General features: G+C 43.3%; 1 long non-coding RNA gene across 1 annotated transcript; it reads right to left on the bottom strand.

Annotated features, from left to right (window-relative positions):
• Positions 1 to 5,496: 5,496 nt before the first annotated feature.
• LOC134911706 (uncharacterized) lies at positions 5,497 to 20,346 on the bottom strand. The gene is made up of 3 exons (XR_010176782.1): positions 20,020 to 20,346; positions 15,687 to 15,725; positions 5,497 to 6,448 (listed from the first exon to the last, which is right to left on the bottom strand). It is a non-coding gene; the product is annotated as an uncharacterized LOC134911706 (long non-coding RNA).
• Between the last annotated feature and the right edge of the window lie 558 nt (positions 20,347 to 20,904).

Here is a 20,904-nt window from a genome sequence, read left to right as displayed (position 1 = left end):
CCTAACACAATGGGAACTGTAATCTCTTTATCCATTGGACACAGGGATGGTCATTTACAGTACAGGAGAGGTCATAGGTCAGTTTGAATAGGTGGACGATGTCTGGTCCAGGTGCAGTTTGTAAATGCTGATTTACATGCAGGATTAAAAGCAACACTTTAAAAAAACATTTCATACACTTTAAATGGAGCCGCTGTGGCCACTATACTTAATCCTCAACCTACGTACTTATTACACTATTAGCGTACAGAACCCCGTACCGTGTACGTACTTTGCGTACAAACGCCGCACTGGCTGTACAAAGTACACTCAGTGCGTACACACCCAAAGATACACCGTGAACCCTTAACAGCTATGCATGCGATAGTAATACACTTATAACCTTAGCAGGGAAAGGAAAACACGACACCAGTTTGTATTTAAAATGCCGGGTTCCGACACCACAACATATTATTACTGAAAGGGAGTTATAATAACAAAGCAATACAATACAAAAGAATAATGGCTACAGTCAATGGTACATACGTGTTTGGTTTTCGCCGCGCTACCCAGTCTGGTCCTCAGTCATCTAGATAGATAACTTTTAGAGTCTTGTGTGACCAGGCCTGCAGCTGGCTCCTTTTATACAATCTTCCAAAACTTAACACAATGGATACTGTAATCTCTTTGTCCATTGGACACAGGGATGGTCATTTACAGTACAGGAGAGGTCATAGGTTGGTTTGAATAGGTGGGCGATGTCTGTTCCAGATGCACTTGTGGGTGGTCTCCTCTGGATTCCCGCCGCATACCTAATGTACAGTAAATACAGTTTATATCTATATTCTGCCCCTGCACATAACTATTCGCAGGAACATGCGATCTTCTGCAAACCAACACCGGAATATTACCCTAAAAATACCCTACAGCTGGATACCAAACACCACCTTATAACCTTGTTCTGTCCCCTCCTATCCTGTAAAGGTGAATCCCTTTGTTCTGATACCATTTAAACTGTTGTAACTTGCTGGTGTGGTGCAGGGAGACTATGTGTACATTGTGCACTATTTGGATTAAATATGTACTGTGTTTTGATGGCTTTTCCACGCGTTCACAAACTCTACTGTAAATACTCATACCACGCGCTAATGCACAGGACCGCGGGAGCAACCATACGCAAATTGCGAATATGCGCACGCACGGCAGAACAAGTACACGCACGGAGGCCATCTGTGTGTAGTTTGTACGTGATGTGTGTACTGCAACATTTTTCGACTTTGACAGTCCACCCTTTGGCAGTCACCAATAACTGCCACTATCTAATCAATAAACAGAAAAATATCTATACAATATCTACAGAAGCTTGGATGGTCGGGGGATAGTTGTAGGTGGGAAATATATGACCTAGTGGGATAGTAAAAGCATGTGTGTATGAATCCATGTCTGAGGGGCATGTATCATCGTGCTGTATATGTTCTAAATAAGCTTCGAGGTATTGTGAAGTATACATTAAACCCTTCTCATCCCGTATTAAGGGTCTGTAAATGGGCCAACAAACACTACCAAGCTCTTTTCGGCTTCTTGTTCCAACAAATGGGGTGCACAGTTAGTTGATGATACATGGAGGGGGAAACATATGTGAGTGCTAGTCAGGGCCGGATTAAGCCTTGGGGGTGCCTGGGGCACTTAAGACAAGGGGGCCCTGGTGGAAGGCGGGGGAGTGTATTTTAGATTGTGCATTCCTCCCATCATGACCTAATCCAGGAGGGATAAAATGCTGTTTACCTGGACTTCCTTCTTAATATATGATTGGTGTGACCTGTGTTGAACTATTTCATAGATATGAAAGGTGTTTCAACACAGGTGATTGCAATCATAACTTAATATAGCATGTTATCCCTCCAGGACTGAGTCATGTTAGGATGTATGGATTGTGTATATTAAATTTAATCCAATGGGGTATATTAGATTTAAACTAATAGTTGAATAATGCCAGGTTACATAGGACCTAGACACCCAGGCAGGGAGGAGGAGAAGCTGGGATCCCTGTGTCACTTACAGCTCTCTGCACCCTCCTATCTCTCCTCTGGTCAGAAAGCCCAATCGGTAGCTCATAAAACCTGATACTCTGCTGCAATGCATTCTGCCCTCCTCGCATTCTGGATGTCTGGTTCTGCTACTGCATGAGAGGGAAAGCTAGCGAATTTGGTGTGCTCTGTCTGGGGGGGGGGGGCCTTGGGTACTGTATGCCCTGCTACCCCCCCTTAATCTGGCTATGGTGCTAGTATATGTGGATATCACCTGTCGACTATGTGTGCCATTAGCTGGAGGTTGCAGAGATGAAGATAAGACACATATATAAAAATACATTCACATAAACATTTTTGGTAGGGCTGATGTCTTTTCCGGATGGATGTATCTGGGCAGAGGGGGAGACAAAGAAAAACGGTGAAAGAAACAGGCCATGAAATTCATTTGCAATCCTTGTCATAACACTGTCTCTATGGATGGGTTGTAAATTAAATTTGCTGCTATAACAGCGCCCTCGCTCCTTAGACTCATCAAATTTGTGCCGTGCTTGCGCCGCATTAGAATTTGAACACACCTAAATATCAAACCAATAATTATGACGACTCCCAGGATATAAAGGAGAAACTTCCCCACACTCGTAATGACATTTTGAGCCCACTCTCCTAAACCTGAGAATCAATTCCTTCTTGTAAGCTTGTAACTCCCTTCCCGTATACCTGAAGGTGTCGTCATACATCTCAGTGATATTATCTATCAAGTTCGCTAGCGCATGGATATACCTATAATTTATAGTTCCTCTGGCAGTACGGGTAATGTCTAATGCGAGAAGGAACTGAATCCCGGTGGATTCGTGGATCAAATCAGAGGCTGCGTGCTCTGCCCTATCTATGAGGTGTCTCTTGATGATGTGTTCATAGTGAGTATGAGTATAAGGAGCCTGAGCACTACGGTGAACGTCTTTCATTTTATCATGGGTTATTTTCATGACCTCCGGTAGTACTCTCCCAATATAACACAATCCCTCTGAGCTTGGGGCAAGCCACTTGTACGCCTTCCTCTCACATATGAAATAGGCATCATCTGGGAGAACCTAGGGGACAAAATATAACATCACCATATTGCAAACTTTCCAAGTAAAGAAACCAATCCCTAGTTCTCCCATCTGCTCAGTACAAGTATCGGGCTGGATGATATGAGCACAATACCCCGACGATACTTTTCCAACCCACATGGTCTTGCTTCCACGAGTATACCTATACCGAAAATGCCTCCCACTGTTGGCTATTAGGCGTACAAGTTCAGCAGACAATTTCCCTTCACAGTGCCTCCGAGCTCCATGACTACCAGAGCGCTTACTGATGCCAGCCTTTACTAGAGTGATGTGCTGCTCCTGAGATCCTACAAATTCATACTCGCCATCAGAACCCATTCCAGATCCCTGCTCGACCTCTCTGGGACCCTCACCAAAACACACTGTCCTGATCAAAACCAGAATTACTAACAGAACCCGAAACGCAGTCTCTTGTGATCGATCCATTTCGTTAGGGGAAAGGAGGAAAATAAGAAGGAGAAAAGAAAGGAAAATGCAGGGGGAGGTGAAAAAAGAAAATGGTGCGACAACCGTTCTAGATCTAGTTGCTCTCTGTGCTCAGATGCCCTTCAACAGTCCTGCCTCTCAACTTTCCCGGAACAAACACTCCAGTGATACGAGGTTCTCTACACTCTACTCTTTGTCATGAGTTCTCTCCGGGTCAGCGACCTTCTTGCAGTGGGACGAGTGGACCCAAGTCTCTCTTTCTGCGACCTTCAATGCTGTCGTGCTGGTTAACAAGACTTTGTATGGTCCTTCCCACCTGTCTATGAGGCAACCTGAGCATAAGAAATTTCGAATCATCACATAATCCCCAGGCTCAATGTCATGACAATTACTGTTGGGTAGTTCAAGAATCACCAGCTTTAAATTTCTTTGTTGATTTCTCAGCTGCTGGCTCATCCCATCCAAATATTTCACAGTCACTTCATTATTACATTTCAAATCATCCTGGGGGTCTATTATTACATGAGGTTGTCGACCAAAAAGAATTTCAAAGGGTGATAAGCTAAGTGGAGACCTGGGAGTGGTTCTGATGCTGTACAACACTAGTGGCAAAGCTTCTGGCCACAACAATCCAGTTTCAGCCATTAATTTGCTCAGCTTATTCTTAATAGTGCTGTTCACTCTCTCTACCTTTGCACTCGCCTGTGGATGGTACGGAGTATGCAGCTTGCTATTAATTCTCATCAGTTTGCACATGACCTGAAAGACTTCACCTGTAAAATGGGTACCCCTGTCACTTTCAATTATTCTAGGGATACCATATCTACACACAAATTCCTGCACAATTTTCTTTGCTGTGAACGTAGCAGTATTTGTGGCAGCAGGGAACGCTTCTACCCAGTTGGAAAATACATCAATACAAACTAACACATATTTCAAATTCCTACAGGGTGGTAACTGTATGAAGTTGATTTGTATTACCTGAAAAGGTCCATCTGTAGGAGGGATATGGGATGGCTCTGTTGGTATTGTCTTTCCAATATTCTTCCTCAAGCAAGTAAAACATGTCATTGCTCTCTTACCTGCATGAGAAGAGAATCCTGGTGCACACCAGTAGGCTCTTACCAGCTTGTACATACCCTCTTTGCCCAGATGAGTCAGACGGTGTGCTGCCTCAGCTAGGCTTGGAAGATATGCTCTGGGGGCCACTGGCTTACCGTGTCCACCTGTCCACAGTCCTGAGGACTCCTGGCCATACCCCTTTGCCCTCCAGACTGCCTTTTCCTGTAGGGAACACAAATTTTGCATTTCGATTAATTGTTGTGTGTTGATCATGTTAAATGTCATCAGTGATGTGATGTTCGTTTGTATGGGGGTGCTTGCTGCTGATTTAGCAGCTTCATCTGCCCGGCTGTTACCAAGTGAAATTGGGTCTTGGTTGTAAGTGTGTGCTTTGCACTTGATAACAGCCACTCTGTCTGGTTCCTGTATTGCTGTCAAAAGCCTTTTGATGTGGGAAGCATGCGCAACAGGTGTGCCAGCTGCCGTCATGAAATTTCTGAGGCGCCATAGGGCCCCAAAATCATGCACTACTCCAAAGGCGTACCTAGAATCTGTGTATATATTAGCTGACTTACCCTTGGCCAATTCACACGTTCTGGTTAGGGTGACCAACTCAGCAACTTGTGCTGAGTGCGGTGGGACCAGGGGTTCAGCTTCTATGATACCTTCGTCATCTACAACTGCATATCCAGTGCACAAGTCTCCCGATTCTGTCCATCTGTGGCAACTACCGTCAGTGTAGAAGGTGATAAAGGTAACCCCAGGAAAGGCCACCCCTCGCTTAACCAAGTTCAAGCACGCATTCAGTCAGTCAGCATCAGGTTCATACACGGCTGCAGCCAGTGACCAGTCAACAAAGTAACCTTTGTAATAACTAGCCACGTGTGTTTAGTGAGGAATAACAGAGTAGAGCTGCTTTATTTCCTGAAAGCATTACATTATAAAGAGATACACATTTGCATACAGTGTCGTAGTTTCCTTACACAAAGCATAATCCTATTGGTTAATGATCTCTTTAATTCTATTGGTTAACATACTTTTCTTATCCTATTGGTTAATAAACTCCTATCTTCTTAGTAAAGTCTATGTGGTTTTATGTGGGGCAACTGGGGACTTTTGCTAAGCTCGTAACCTACATATGTCTGGTTATGTTTCCATACCTGCTATACCGCAAACTGACAAATACCTTTTGAAGCCTCCACGTCTAGCTGCTGACATTATATTTCTGCAAGGAAAGTATATCTTAGATATAGGTCATAACTTCACAATATGGGTTCAAACAAAGTGCAGTGTCTGTACTTTTTCCTGTGTCAGCTCTAAGCTGAAAACAATTTGAAACAGCTTGTCAGATGTCAAACAAAATGGAGTCTTATGAACAAATATGGTTTCCATCTTTATCAACTTCCCCTCTTTGTTTCTAATTTTTACTTTTACGCTACCCTTCCTTTACCTGGTCATTGATTCTATAGGGGCACCTACTTTCAGGACTGGTGTACCATAAGGGCACTCCAGATGTGGGCTAGTCCATTCAATACCCCTATGCTCGGGCAGAACCAATGTTCCCTATCCTCTTATTCCTAACCACAAGAGAAAGTTCACAAAGGAGAAGCGTTTTCTCGAGATGAAATCATTATAATGTTCATAGTCCTTGAAAATGTTTATAACTTCATATTGTGATAGCAATGTTCCTTTAGATCATGTCATAGCAATTGGGACAGCTGGAAGCTTCTGTGTATCTGGTGTGGCAGGTATCACAGTAGAATGCAGTGGAGTTGTATATGGTGGTGTCTCCCAGAAGTTCCAGATAAATTGGTTGTGATTTTCCAGTTTCAGAAACACCTCGGACAGAAAAAGATCTTTGTGTAAGTATCTTTTGTATTATGCACACAATAATCTTTACAACAATATATTTTACTAATAGCAAAGCAAGCATCTTGGCAATAATGGGCAATATTCCTGCTATCCATCCTCCTATGCCCTGGAACCAATTGTTTGGATTTAACCATGAAAGCCAAGAAAAGTATGAGTCTGGAATTACACTGGTGTAGTTATGGTCAAAAGTGAAATGATTTTTCAACTTACTTCATTTGTCTTTTCATCTATAATATCTTCTGGGTTAGTATCATTAGTTATATAAGTACAACACTTAACTCCATATACAGTTTGTAATGTGACACAATAGCCTGCAGAAGCTGCTGTAAGGTAATCCAAAATCATGCAGTGCTGAATAAGCTCTGTTCGGACAGCTTGGAGCTCATGTCCAATATACCTAAAGGTACTATCATATATTTCAGTGATATTGTCAATTATATCCCCCAAGGCCTGGATCATTTTCTGATTTGCAGTGGATCCCCACATACCAAATGTAATTATGTTTCCAAAACCCAATCCCAGTTTGTAGCCTGTACTTAAGGTAAAGAGATGCTTATATTTCCTGCTTATTGTCTTGACTTCACGTTTGGTCAGTTTCTGGCCTGGGGGTGTCACCTTGGATGTAAATTGTTCTTTCATATCCTCATGATCTAATGTAACTACATCAGGAATGAGTGTACCTATAAAACATATTCCAAAAGCATTGTATGATAACCATTTATAAGCCCGTCTACCACAAATGTAATAGATCCCACTAGGTAAAGTGTATGACTCATCCCACAATGCATATATTATTGCTTCGTCCAAGAGTTCACAAGGATATTCCTCTCCTGGTTTCCTGTCATGGAATCGGTCCAATGTTTCAGAGACATTTAACCCTACCATTTTTGCTATTGTGGCCCAAAGGTTTTTTGGATTATCTATATTTAATATATGTGTACAGCTTGTGGTGGCCCCAAAAATTTTTATTCCAGTAAGATCAGTCCCTTCATCAGGTACCCATCCTGCCATCGTTTGGCTGTTTCTTCTCCTACAGATTTATTTATACACACTACCTGTTGTTCTTTAGTAAAATGATAACTTTTTACTATTAAAGCTGGAGCTTTGGTCATATCATAAGGGGGTGCAGTGTGTTCTCCACAACCACGATTTTTGACCATGTCATATGTGACGGGCACTGGGACAAATCCTACATTTCCTTGTCCTCTTGGGACGTGACTGCAAATCCAACAGTCTGAAAGGTTTGCACCTTTACCCAGTAATGTATGGTAGGTATCGAGAGGGTGTGTTTGTACCGTGTGCGAGGGGTCACCCTTGCACCACTCTTTGCATGTTGCCTCTGAATTAGACCCACAATACCTACAAATACACTCTTCTACTGCAGTCTTTTGCTTACAGTTGTTCCTTATTGTACCTACTGATTTGCATCTTCTAGGTTTATATGCATTTACTGGAGTATTTGGTGAAGTCATAGCAGTAGACATTTCTGATAGAATAGGGAGGATTAATGATTCATTTATATTTCCCTTTGTGTCATTACCCTTGGTATGGTTACCATTTATGGCCCTGTCACGTGACTCCTCATAATAGTATGGATCGAGTATTAATGACCATATAAGGATAACCATGCCAACAATAAGAACGGAATAACACATTATACATGCCCACAGACCCATGTCTGGTCTGGGGCTTATGAGATGATATCTGTACATTCTGATTGTGTATCGTGATTGGATAATACTTCATTTGTCACTTTTTTGCAATGTGATGCATGTACCCACGAATCCCTTCCACACAATTTGACCAACGTGGCTGTCGTCAACAGGACTTGGAATGGACTTTCAAATCTGGGTTCTAGAGACTTTTTTACGTGTTTCTTAGTGACCACCCAATCACCTGGCTTCAGTTCATGCGTTTCCTGTGACTTGTTAGGATCTGGAATAGAACCAAAAACTTTGTTGTGCATTTTGGTTAGTTGCTGTTGTATATGTATTACATACTGTGCTAAGTCACCATGCTCATGTTGCAGTTGTTGAGGAAAATAACAGCCTGTCCTAGCTGCAGTACCAAAAAGGTTTTCATACGGCGTTAACCCATGCTTTCCACTGGGAGTATTTCTAACTGAGAAAAGAGCTATGGGCAAGCATTCTAACCATGTTTTACTTGTTTCTGCCACTAATTTCTGTAGCTTCAATTGTAGGGTATAGTTCGTCCTTTCCACGTGACCACTGCTTTGTGGATGATAATCCGTGTGGAATGCCTGGGTAACCCCTACATCAGATAAAATTTTGCCCTATATCTCTCCTGTAAAATGAGTACCTCTGTCACTTTCAATAACTTCAGGTACTCCAAACCTGCATATTACTTCTTACATTAACTTCTTTGCAACTGTCTTAGCATTTGCTGCCCTGCAAGGCCAAGCTTCGACCCAATTTGAGAATAGGTCTTTGCACACGAGTACATTTTCATACCCAGAACATTTAGGTAATTGGATAAAGTCTATCTGTAACCTCTGAAAGGGGTAGCAAGTTTGTGGGGTACTTATTGCTGGTACCTTCACAACCTTTCCTGTTTAATGTAAAGCACAAGTTACACATCCTGCAACATAAGCCTGTGCTGCTTGTGTGAAACCTGGTGCTACCCAATGCTGGTTTAAAATCCTCACCATTGCATCTCTGGATTGGTGCGTTGTTCCATGCAATATTTGTGCTAAGACTGGGTAAAGTGAGCGTGGTAAACAGAGACGGTTTTCCACCATCCATCTGTCACCGTGTATTCGCCCACCTAATTTTTCCCAATCCTTTTTCTCCTTGCCTAAGGCATGTGCTTGTAATTTGCACAATAACTGTAAGTCTAATGACTCTGGTGTGACAGTTAACATCACCTGAGTGTCTGTCAGAGGCTGGACTGCTGCAGCTTTTGCTGCCTGATCAGCTAGAGCATTTCCTCTGACCTCTGCAGTATCCTCTTTAGTGTGCGCTTTGACCTTTATGACTGCTAATTTCTTTGGCAATTGAAAGGCAGCAAATAATGCCCTAATACAGTCTGCATGTTTTATTGGTTTTCCTGAAGAACCTATAAAATCTCTGCTCTTCCAGATAACTGCATAGTCATGGGCAATACCAAAGCAGTATTGCAATACCAAAGCAGTATTGCATGAGTCTGTATAAACGTTAACTGTTTGACCTTCAGCATAAATACAGGCTGCTATCAGTGCCCTAAGTTCTGCCTCCTGAGCTGAACTACCTGATGGCAAGGGTTCCTGTATTAAGATGTCTGTTTCTGTGGTAACTGCAAAACCTGTATGCGGTTCCCCATCCACATAGTACCTGAAGCCATCCACAAATAAATGTAAATCTGCATTTAGTAGAGGATGTTCCGGTATGTCTGGTGTACTTGCGGTTTCAAGGGTCATTAACTCTATACAATCATGTTCTTGATCGTGTGTAGAAATTGAAAAATTTGATTGGTTTTCTGTGCCTGTCATTTCATCATCACTCGCACCATTCCCTTCTTTTGAAACCAGCGGCAATAATGTAGCTGGGTTCAAAGAAGTACAACGTTTGATAGTGACATTGGATGGTGTAAGCAATGCTACTTCATATTTGGTTAGTCTAGCAGCAGATAAATGTTTAGTCTGCGCTTGGTTAAGAATTTCAGTCACTGAGTGAGGCACCTGTACAGTTAAGGGATGACCCAGAACAATATCAGCAGCCTTGTCTAACAGTAACGCTGCTGCTGCTACTGACTTGACACATGTTGGTGCTGCCCGTATGACTGGGTCTAACTGTACTGAGTAATACGCTAGAAGTCGCTGTTTGTCACCATGTACCTGCGTTAATATTCCTTGCGCATGGCCTGAAATTTCACAACAAAACAAATTGAAAGGCCTTGCATAATCAGGAAGTCCTAATGCTGGTGCTGATATTATGTCTGTTTTTAACTGACAAAAAGCATCTAGCTGTTCTTGTGTCATGAGTAATGCACCTTGTGCATTTTGTTCCTTTAGGGCATCATATAACACTTGTAGTTTCTGTGATGCGCCTACAATCCACTCTCTGCAATAAGTGATTAGTCCTAAAAAGGATCTGAGTTGTTTAAGTGTCTGAGGAGGTCTAACTGATGAAATTACATTTCTCTTCTCTGTAGTAATGTGTTTAGCATTAGCAGAAATACAATGACCCAAAAATTGTATTTTGTCTTGTGCGTACTGTAACTTGTCCTTGGATACCTTGCAATTCTTTTTGTGTAAAAATAATAACAAGGAATATGTATCTTGTTCACATTTTTGTCTGTCATCTGCACACAAACGTAGGTCATCTACATATTGTATCAGTACTGTGGACGCATTCTCTGGTGCCCATTCCTGAAGGACCAATGCCATAGCCTCGCTAAATCCACTGGGACTTACTGCTCCTCCCTGAGGCAATTTTGTCCAGCAGTACTGCTGTCCCTTAAAGGTAAAGGCTAGCAGTAACTGACTATCCTCAGTAATGGGCACACTGAAAAATGCGTTGGCGAGATTGATGACAGTGAATACTGTAGCACTAGTTGGAATCTGGTTGAGAAGTGTGTGCGGGTTGGGAACAATAGGACTATCTATGATCATCCTCTTGTTGACCTCCCGTAGGTCATGTATAAGCCTGTAAGAGGGCTTATCATCTATTTGGGAACATTTTTTAATGGGAAACAGAGGCGTATTCCATGGGGAACAACAAAAAGTGGCTGCTCTGTGTATCAGCAGCTATGTAAAAGTAGAGAGCACAACGTGTAATATATTAAATATTTATTCTTATAATAGAAACATTCTATTATGAGAATAAATATTTAATATATTACACGTTGTGCTCTCTACTTTTACATAGCTGCTGATACACAGCGCAGCCACTTTTTGTTGTTTCTCAGTTTGTTAATCCATCTCACATAGTAATTGTGGCAAGCGCGGTGTCTCAGGAGCCCGTTTTATATTTGTTTGGTATATTAATTTATCTATTTGGGTGAGGCGCTGTATAAGTAGTTTTCTCTGTTGTTCTGTATTCCATGGGGACCTGCAGGTCTTAAGGACCCCTGTCTTAACATAATCCACAATTTGTTTCCCTATCGCTTCCACCTGTTCACTATTTAGGGGATACTGTTTCATTTTAACTGGTTGTACATTGGGCTTCAATTTGATAGCCACTGGTGTTACTGGGAGTAAACCCACATCTACTTTACTGCTGGACCACAGGTCCTGTGGTAATGTTTGAAGCAATTCAGGAAGCGAAGTACTTGAGGAGTTACACTCCTGAGATGAGACAAACATGTAAGTATCAAAAGCAATTCTTTGGTTGTCACAAGCATGAGTTGAAATCGACACAGTTCCATCTTTAAATATTATACAGGCTTCTAGGGCAGATAAAAGATCCGCTCCTATCAAGTTTACTGGGCAGTCCTCAGATATGAGAAACTGTGTGACAACTGATTTACCCTCTGGGCCAGAAACTTTAACTGGTTTGGATTGTTGTAGTAACTGTGTTTGACCATGTAAACCTATAGCAGGTACTTGATCAACTGAAATTAGATTTTTGGGCACTAAGTCTTTCCTTATTACAGATCTGGCTGCCCCGGTGTCCACCAAACACCTGATGGTTGGACCTCCATCAAGAGTTAGAGGTAAATTACATTGGGGTCTTGCCATAGATACTCTGCAGGGAAAGGTGGGCACTCGAGGGCCGTGTTCCTAATCTGATTTGTGCTTGTCTAGGGAATTGTGGCTGCTCTGAAATGGTTTTTGCAAATTGGCCTGCTGATTTTTCCATTTCTGACAGTCCCTTTTAAGATGACCCTTTTTATTGCAGGCAAAACACAGACCCAGTCTCCTTGCTGTTTCAGTAGTGGATCTGAATCTGTTATCAGAGCCCTGTTTTTGGGTATCTTGTTGGAATTTACCTGGTGCTTGTTGTACCAGATAAATAGTCTGTGAAGCTGACTTCTTTTTGTCAGCTTTTTCCTGATTATTATGTTCAATGGCACGCAAGATAGTGAGCATCACATCTGGAGCCAATATCCCTGCTTCTGGCCTGCTGCGGTACAATTCTTCCTTTAGGGCGGTGGATAGACCATTAAGGAAGGCAGTCTTGAATACTCTAATGTCTCTAGGCGCTGTCATATTAAAGCCTTGATCAGTATGGCGTCTATGCATGATATCATAGTACTGCTGTACTGATTCTGTTTTAATTTGCCTGTGTTCTTGTGCTGCTGGTGCATTCTCTACCAGGCGATTGCAGAAAAGTTCACATTTTTCTATCCACGTCTGGCCAGAAGCACAAGCTTTGCGCTCGTTTTCACCAGGTATGGCAAGTGCTTCACCTGGAGGGTCAGGCTGCATTTGCTCTATTTGACTTGCAATCAGATCTCCTGCAGAGGCTTTTGTTACTTCATCTAGATCTAGCCATGTAGCATTATAAATCATTCTTAATCTTTTAACCTGCCTAAGAAACTCCATGGGTTGAAGTTTAATATCTGGTATGTCCTTGACTATTGTTAACAGTTCTGTATTTGTCCATGGCTTGTACCATGTTGTGGTTCTGCGCCGCTCTGCCTGCGCTGCGTTACCATCCACAGCTGCAACAGCAGGTGTGATTGAATCTTGTGTACATACCGGATACAATCCATAGGGGACTGGTCCCTCGGGTACAGTATATGCTGGAGGTGCAGATGCCAGACTAGAGACCACACATCCAGTTTGTTTAGGATGCACTCCTGGTCTTTTGACATTACATGCTGTGCACTCTTTAGTTTGCCAATGTATAAGTTTAGGGCATCCGCATCTCCAAGTATATTTTATAGGTTTGTTATTGTTAAGTAATGGCAACCATTCACTGATAGATTTCCTAAACCGGATTTCCTAACATTTGGTCCTTCACAGGGTTTACATTTGTAAGACCAGGGTGTCTGACAAACTGGACATATGGTGTCATCTGGTGGGTTACAATGTCCACAATTTGGACATGCCCAGTAAGGATACCCTTTGGTTTTCTTGGGACCTCTCCGTCTCATTGTTTTCTGTCTTGATGTGTCTGCATCATCCCAGTCATCCAAATTTATTAGGGACATTTATTCCTGAATTTGGTCTACCTCTTCTCTTTCTCATACTGAAGTAATTCACCCATGTCAATCCACAACTCAAGCCTACGCTCCAGTTTATTATCCTTCACATATCTCCCATAGGTTACTCTGATCTGTTTCAACCTGTCTGGGTCCAGAGTGCCATCAATAGACAATCCTGCCCATTGAAACAACCGCCTCATACCCTTCAAGCATTGCTCACCATGTACATTCTTCATAATGTCCATGGCACTCCGAGGTGCTTCATCCGAAGGATAAGTATTTGTATTTCCCATACTTATTGGCCAGTAAGTATTCAGAATCCGGGAAATATCAGTAACCTGGGTCTAATGGATCCTCTGAGATATAACTGTGAGGAAAATTGCCTGGAGCAGAGGTGATTTGTAACCAATTTTTACCTATGTCACTATCCTTTGGAATGAAATTGCATCCCATCAATATGAACACATCATCTGGGTTTTTTCTATTTTCCCAAACCCCTTCTTCTGCAGAGTACACAACTGCTTTTAAAACAAATGGATGTCCCTCCCCTAACTTATGTATGATAGCTATGCAGACACAATCCTGACAGGACATTTAACTTGCATCCATTGCTCGCACCAGTCTGTGTTTACAGATCACAGAAGAGAGAAAAAAAAGTTTTAAATGACTTTTGTTCCTCTTTTTTTCTTAACTCTGTACGCTATAATTTTTAAAGCGACAGGAAGTGCTTTATGGTACTAACAAGGTATGCAAGTCAGATGCAATGATATTCTACTGTGATTACAACTTAGACTCTTATATTGTGTACAATATACTGCTCTGAATCTTTCAATTCAGAAAGTATATCTGACCACTTCCTTCCAATGTCTCTTACTGTAGGAATGAAATGGCAACAAATTGGTACAAATATGTCAAATCCTTCTTCCCAAGGTTCAGAAAATAGGGGAGATTCTCCTGGACTACAAATATAATGTAAATAAAATGTCTGATCGTGGTGCGCCTTTACTAAGAGTACTACACACTTACCAATGGGACATGTCTGTTTCATAACTCCGAGTTCTTTCTAAAGTCTTCCTACACTATCTTACACATTTATACTGCAGTAACACTGACTTAACCTACGTTCTAATTCTCTTTATAAGACAGACAAGACAGTGTTCCAGCCCTCAAGTGCCACATGGGTTACTTAAGTATGCGTATAGGATCGCTACTGCACCGGATATCCTGACCAGGCTCATTGGACGTTTTAACTACGCCACTTCAATTGCCTGTTTATTTGAGGTATACAGACCAAGTACACTGGTCCCAGGAGCCACTACCACCAGTGAAGGCAGCTGCAACAACGTCCAGTTTAACAACCCGTCAGTTGATTATGTATACACACTCTAAATACTCAGGAAAAATTCACTCACATTCATTTATTCATACACCTTTGTAACATATATAAGCACATAGGAGCAAGAGAATAGAAGGAAAATGAGAAAATCAACCTGCTTACTGAGTGATCCCGATCCCTGTCTTGCAGCAGAACAGATTGGACAGTTAACGGAATGAGAGTCTACAGAGAAATATCTCTACGTACCATGCATGGGTTTTGAGTCTCAGTCCAGGAACCGTCCGCCCAGTCGTCCGCTGTTCGACAGGTGATGTGGATCTCGGTTTGGGAACCTCCAGATTGATAAAGGTAACCCCAGGAAAGGGCACCCCTCGCTTAACCAGGTTCAAGCACGCATTCAGTCAGTCAGCATCAGGTTCATACACGGCTGCAGCCAGTGACCAGTCAACAAAGTAACCTTTGTAATAACTAGCCACGTGTGTTTAGTGAGGAATAACAGAGTAGAGCTGCTTTATTTCCTGAAAGCATTACATTATAAAGAGATACACATTTGCATACAGTGTCGTAGTTTCCTTACACAAAGCATAATCCTATTGGTTAATGATCTCTTTAATTCTATTGGTTAACATACTTTTCTTATCCTATTGGTTAATAAACTCCTATCTTCTTAGTAAAGTCTATGTGGTTTTATGTGGGGCAACTGGGGACTTTTGCTAAGCTCGTAACCTACATATGTCTGGTTATGTTTCCATACCTGCTATACCACAAACTGACAAATACCTTTTGAAGCCTCCACGTCTAGCTGCTGACATTATATTTCTGCAAGGAAAGTATATCTTAGATATAGGTCATAACTTCACAATATGGGTTCAAACAAAGTGCAGTGTCTGTACTTTTTCCTGTGTCAGCTCTAAGCTGAAAACAATTTGAAACAGCTTGTCAGATGTCAAACAAAATAGAGTCTTATGAACAAATATGGCTTCCATCTTTATCAAAGGTAAAGTCTACTCCTTCCAGTGGGTTGTCACTGATGTCAGGTCTCGCTGTGAAAGTCTGATTCAGGTATTCCATACAATCATGCTTATCAGTGTCTGCACTAAATCCTCCTTCACCAACATTCTCATCCTCCACCCTTTGTGCCTGTCCAGGCACACTTGGCAAGTAATTTGCAGGATTTAGTGAGCTGCATCTCTTAATGGTGATGTTTATCGGGGCCATCAGTGATAATTCACACTTTGTAAACCGAGCAGATGAGACATGTCTGGTTTGGACTGAGTTTAGTAAGGCTGATACTGCATGAGGTGTATGAATGGTCAGGTCATGTCCTAACACTACGTCCTCGCTTTTACTTACCAGCAAAGCTATCGCTGCAACACTTCGCAAGCAAGTGGGGAGAGACCGCGCTACAGTGTCCAACTGTGCACTGTAGTAAGCTACCGGTCTGCTGGCATCACCATGTCTCTGAGTTAAAACCCCTGCCACGCACCCCACACTTTCTGTACCGTACAATTCAAAGGGCTTCTCATAATCTGGCATACCTAATGCAGGTGCCTGTGATAGGCACTGTTTGAGTCTCTCAAATGCCAGTTCGGACTCATCTGTGTGCGAGATCCGTTCTGGTTTGTTCGAATAGACCATTTATTGCAAAGGTAAAGCCAGTATAGAGAACCCTGGAATCCAGTTTCGACAGTACCCACACATTCCAAGGAAAGTGCGGATCTGTTGCTGCGTTTGTGGCAGAGTCATGTCGCGAATCGCCTGTATTCTATCAGCAGTGAGGTGTCTAAGTCCTTGAGTCAAGCAATGTCCCAAATATTTGACCCTGGTCCGGCACAACTGCAACTTATCCTTTGAAACCTTGTGTCCCGTTTGGGAAAGATGAAACAGAAGCTGTTTCGTGTCTTTCAAAGACGATTCGAGTGAGTCAGAACACAACAATAAGTCATCAACATACTGCATTAGTACTGATCCACTGTCAGGTTGAAAGGATTGTAAACAGTCATGCAAAGCCTGGGAGAAAATACTTGGGCTGTCAATGAAACCTTGGGGAAGACGAGTCCAGGTGTACTGTACTCCCCTGTATGTAAAGGAAAAAAGGTACTGACTGTCAGGGTGGAGAGGGACAGAAAAGAAAGCAGAACAGAGGTCAATGACAGTGAATAATTTTGCAGTAGAGGGAATTTGCATGAGGATGACAGCTGGATTGGGCACTATGGGGAATTGGCTCTCAACTATCTTGTTTATCCCCCTTAGATCCTGCACTAGCCTGTAACCCCTCCCCCCACTCTTTTTCACAGGGAAGATGGGACTATTGGCGGTGCTGGATGTCCTGACTAGGATGCCCTGCTGTAGCAGCCGTTCTATGACGGGGTACACTCCTAATTCTACCTCTGGCTTCAGAGGAAACTGAGGGATTTTTGGAGCTATCCTACCATCTTTTACTTGTACTACTACTGGAGCTACATTCGCCATCAATCCAGTGTCTTGTCCATCTTTGGTCCAAAGGGAACCCGGTATTTGTGAGATCATTTCCTCTACCTTTGATGGACACTTGTCTATAACAGTAGAATGCGACATTAGCCTTTGAGGGGTGTCTAATATATCTTGCACTTCTTGAGCGTGGTTCTCAGGTATATCCAAAAAGACACCTTCAGGAGTACAATATATGACACACCGCATTTTACACAATAAGTCTCTGCCGAGTAGATTAGTCGGAGCCGATGCAGCAAACAGAAAAGAATGTTTGGTTTGCAAGGGCCCTATCGTAATCTCTGCAGGTCTACTCAAAGGGTATTGTTGCACCGTTCTTGTTACTCCCATTGCCGAAATCATTTTTCCCGTGGTCTTTATACCTGATGTGGAATTCAACACTGACCTGTCCGTCCCTGTATCTACAAGAAATGGTAATGGTACACCAGCTACATCAACCGTGACCTTAGGTTCGCTACCAAGGCTAGCAATCAATTTCACTGGCTGCAGACAACAGGTGTGGCCCAACCCCTATTGTATATTGGAACCCTCCCGCAGTGCATTGGCAGCTACAATATGTGAGGGGAGTAGCTGAGAATTTTCGGAGGTCTGCCAATCTCTCCTTGGTGGGTACCTCCTTGTTTCCCCTGCATGTGGCTCGTAATTTCTCCTAGGTGGTCCCTGATCCCAATTATGCGAATTGTAGTGTGGTTCGTATACTGGTCTAGGGGGTCGGTATACGTTATGTGTCCCACTGCTCCTACAATCCTGGGCAAAATGTCCTTTCTTGTTACAAACGTAACATTTTCTAGGTCTTTTCCAAACAGAAGGGGTCTGGCATTTTGGCTGATGTGGTTTTACTGTAAGAGCCTGTATACTTACCGTCATCAGCTTATCCCCCTGTAACTCCCTGTGCTTACTGATGTTCCTATCGTGCTCGACAGTGGACTCTTTCAATGCAGCCACCGAGATACCTCTCCAGTTAGGTAGAGAGGTTTGTACTCTTGTTCTCAGTGCCTCCTTTAACCCGTCCATTAATACAGCAACAGCTACCTCCCTGTGATGTACATTATCTTTAATGTCCTCGATCCCAGTGTATCTAGCTATTTCCTGCAGTGCTCGATGGAAATATTCGGATGCCGTTTCACCTTCCTTTTGTCTTATGGAGAAAATTTTATTCCATTTGACAACAGTAGGGAAATACACTCCTAGTTGCAGATTGATTTGCGTTACGTTCTCCTGATTGTATTCATCAGTGAGAGGTACTTCTGCATCTAACTTACTGTCTGCTATGAATTTCGTGGTGTCAATATTTGAGGGTAAACAAACTCGTAGCACTGTTCACCAATCTTTATTTGTAGGCTCATGGGCGTTACCCAGGGCCGTAACTACGTGTGTGCCAAGTGGGCTTGGCACACAGCGCAGTTGCCCTGAGGGCGCACGGCCAGCGGCATGTAATGAGTCAAATTGACTCATTATATGCCGCCTCTGCTGTGTGCGCCGTGCGCCGCGCTGTGGAGGGAGAAGAGACCAGCGCCGGGCAGCGGAGAAGGAGGAGGAGGGAGGGGGAGCAGGGAGCCGCAGCAGCGCTATGTCATTGGTAGTAAGCGCCGCTGCAGCATCCCCCTCTCCTTCTGTAATGGCTGCCCGGCGCTGCTGTGGATTATGGGATGCGGTTCCTCCATCCCAGCATCCACAGCAGCGCCGGGCAGCCAATACGGAAGGAGAGGGGGATGCTGCAGTGGCGCTTACTACCAATGACATAGCGCTGCTGCAGCTCCCTGCTCCCCCTCCCTCCTTCTCACCTCACTGCCTGCATCGAGGGAGCTGCACGAGGAGCCTGACTGCCAGCAGGGAGATGGTAAGTATATCTCTCTTTCTCTCTCTCTCTTTCTCTCTCTCTCTCAGGGGGACACCGTCTGCCGCAATGTGTAAAAAGGGGTACTGGCTGCCGCAATGTGTAAAAAGGGGGACTGGCTGCCGCAATGTGTAAAAAGGGGTACTGGCAGCCGCAATGTGTAAAGAGGGGGCCTGGCTGCCGCAATGTGTAAAAAGGGGGACTGGCTGCCGCAATGTGTAAAAAGGGGGACTGTCTGCCGCAATGTGTAAAAAGGGGGACGCTGTCTGCTGTAATGTATAAAAGGGGCTCTACCTGGTGTAGTGGCGCTACTGTGCAGCGTAATTTGAATAATGTAGACTACTGTGCACCGTAGTATGAATTGCTATTATTTTGTGGCCACGCCCCTTCCCCATGAAGCCACGCCCCAATAATTTTTTTGCGCGCCTACGGCGCACACTGCCCCTATCTTACATGTGTGTGTGTGGGGGGGCGCCACTGTCGTTTCTTGCACACAGCGCTAAAATGCCTAGTTACGGCACTGGCGTTACCTAACTCTTTAATGAATCTCTGGCAGCCGACTAGATCTTTTCTGGGATCGGGAAATTCAGACATAATTGACCTTAACTGCCCGGGACCAGGGACAATGCATGGCAATGTTGCTGATGGGAGTTACTCCTTGATTGTCAGTTTTCCCGTTGGGAACTGCAATTACCCTGACAGGATTTAATTCAATTACATCCTTCTGGTTTGATTCTATAATGTGGGGAGCTATAGTTTCTGCATAATGTATGGTACCGTACTTACCTATGGACACGACCTCGCTTATCCCTCCGCTAGGGGGCCTTGCTACAACTCTTGATGGTTGGGCCATGCCCACCTGAGTATCTTGTATGGTGGCTGCAAGAGATAGTGCCGATATCGTGCTGGGATCATCTTCCTGCTCACAATCCTGGGGAAAATTTTAAATGGGATACAGCTGGTAAGTGTTAGCGTTAGTACATTTATCAATCACATTCCTATCCTGTACCAATGCACCATTGCTTGTAGCCACTTTCTCCCCAACAATATATGGTGGTGGTGGTGTGGTCGCCATTGTTTTCCCGCTAGGTTTGGAACCTGCTGCGCAAGCTAATTCCCTTTGCATATCCCCCTCTTGCTGCCATAAATTTAAACAATCTGTATGTCTAATCCTTTGTTTTCTGGATTTTATCAGACATATCCTTATCCTTAAGTTCTGCAATACCTCTGGTTCAAAGCTGCCCACCTTAGGGAATGATACCCTATCTTTGTCAGTCATACGTACCCACTCATTGCATAAAACTTCCGTGTGTGAACCATATTTTTCACACATGATAAACCTTGCTGACCCTTTCGGCCGCAATTCTTCTGCCTGAACCCTGGCTACCATACGTCCCTTAGTTGAGCAACTGGCTCCCATAATTTGTGGGTCTTGCCTTCTCGGCTATTCCCACAAATACCAAAATACTCAATATCAGGCGACAGGGAAAGTTCTCCGAGCGCTTCAACCCACGTTGGCCGGTACTACCATACACTGTCGATAGCGAAGGTGATGTACCCAACTTAGGGCTCCTATCAGACCTTAGAGCACTGTAATTTCTTTCGGTGGAAGTTCTGTTGGAATATTTTCCTGAGAGAGGCAGCGAAAAATTCCTTTTCGGTATCTTTCAA

This window comes from Pseudophryne corroboree, chromosome 4 (assembly GCF_028390025.1).
Source record: "Pseudophryne corroboree isolate aPseCor3 chromosome 4, aPseCor3.hap2, whole genome shotgun sequence".
Classification (NCBI taxonomy): domain Eukaryota; kingdom Metazoa; phylum Chordata; class Amphibia; order Anura; family Myobatrachidae; genus Pseudophryne; species Pseudophryne corroboree.
The sequence above is the reverse complement of the archived record's forward strand: the minus strand, read 5'-3'. Positions and strand labels throughout refer to the sequence as shown.